The sequence below is a fragment of the Myotis davidii genome, unplaced genomic scaffold (assembly GCF_000327345.1).
Source record: "Myotis davidii unplaced genomic scaffold, ASM32734v1 scaffold428, whole genome shotgun sequence".
In the NCBI taxonomy this organism is placed as follows: Eukaryota; Metazoa; Chordata; class Mammalia; order Chiroptera; family Vespertilionidae; genus Myotis; species Myotis davidii.
In genome coordinates, this window is record NW_006299834.1 from 220849 (window position 1) to 222561 (window position 1713).

The window sequence follows — 1713 nt, forward strand, 5'->3', positions numbered from 1 at the left end:
TCCCCCACCCGTGTCACAGACTCCCTCTCTGCAGGGCCTGTCTGCAAACAGCTGCTCCTGCCTCCCCTCCCTGCTCGCCTCCCTCGGCCCCCGGGCTGCTGCCATGGGAACTGCTGAGGAAAGCTTGATGCTGAGAGCAACTCTGGGGGCCCATGGGGAGCTGGGAGAGGGTGCTGGGCAGAGCAGTGGTGCCAGGCGGCGGCAGGCCCCCTCTGTCCTCAGACGTCCACCCCAGGACTCCTGCCTCAGCGGCCAGGGCTACAGCCTGTGCCCTGGAGGAATTCCACACCCAGGTGCCAGGCGCGTGGAGCTTCCTGTGAAATGAGGCTGCTGGGCGTTCACACTTCGTCCTGAACCAGCCCTGGGACCTGTGCACGCCTCATGGAGGTGGTGGCGCTGGCGGGGCGCAGGAGGGCGGCTGTGATAGAGGCTGCCTGGCTGCTCCGTCCTCGAGCAGAGGCCCAGGCCCGAGCACCGGCCGTGCCCGCTCCACGCTGAGTGCCCCGCACATGCAGAGGCCGCTCCCTCCAGCCTGGGCCACCAGTGAGGGGAAGGAAGGCATTCCGGGCTGAGGGCATGTGAGCCACAGAGCATCCCCGGCCGGGGCCCCACCCCTGCAGGGGCCGGAGGGGGCGGAGGGGAGCAGCCCATGTCAGGGCCGAGGCCGAGGCTGGGCCAGGCGTGAACCGAGCCGGGAAGATCCGAGTCTGGAAACGGAGCCCAGGACGGGCTTCCCATCACCTCCAGGCCCAGAGACGTGCAGGGATTCTCCCAGGCCACACAGCAAAGCCGGGCCAGCAAAGGAACCAGAGCCAGGCCGCCTGGCTCCAGGCCTGGCTCCCGGGCTCCAGAGGGACCTGCTGTGGGGACCCCGAGCACGGAGGGTCCCCTCTGGCGAGAGCTGGGGTGGGTCCCTCCCTGTGGGGCGCGGGGCCGCGAGGCCTCCTCTCTGTCACCCGCCAGCGCACACCCCCCTGACAGAGGCCGCGGCAGGAGCGGGTGGGGGCAGCATTTGAGTGACCGGTACATCGGTTCCTTCAAACAGCGCGGCCCTGGCCAGCTCCGCCTGGCACAGCAGCCGAGCCACAGCGGCAAGCCCGGCACCGGCCCTCTGGGCACAGGGACACTGGCCTGGCCTGGGCGGGGGACAGACTCCACAGTCGGGCAGTGGGGGCTGGGCTCGAGGCCGGAGGAGGGGCAGACCCACCCCTGTAGGGGGAGCCGGAGGTCTGGTCTCAAAGAGAAGGTAGGAGCCAGGCCGGGGAGGAAGGAGATGGGACAGAAGGCACAGCCCGTGCAAAGGCCGCGTTGGAGCGAGCAGGGCCGCTCCGCGGTGAGGGGGAGCCAGGCTGACAGAGGGGCTGTGCGCCCCTGCAGCGGAAACCTCCCACCGCCCTGGCCCGCGGGGCTCCGTCGGTTGAGTGTCACCCCGGGCACCGAGGCTTCCGGGCTCCATCCCCGGGTGGGGGCTTGCGGGAGGCGGTTCGTGTTTCTCTCTCATTGATGTTTCTCTCTCTTCCCTCCCTTCCTCTCTCTCTCAAATCAGTAAATACATATATATTTTTAAACCCAAACAAACAAAAAACTTTGAGGAGATAACTGCCTTTCTACAGTAAGAGTAGCGTCTGGGCCCCTTTCCTTCTGAAAAACAAACCGACACCCTCCATCATGCTGCGTCTGGAGGGCGGAGCAGCCCTGGGACTGGGGCGGGGG

The 1713-nt window shown here is 67.5% G+C and overlaps 1 protein-coding gene across 1 annotated transcript in view; it reads left to right on the forward strand.

Moving 5' to 3' along the window:
• Nucleotides 1-1713, forward strand: part of KIAA1644 (KIAA1644 ortholog) — a gene marked incomplete at its 3' end in the record, with an annotated part of 12767 nt that overhangs the window by 9889 nt on the left and 1165 nt on the right. The window lies entirely within an intron of this gene.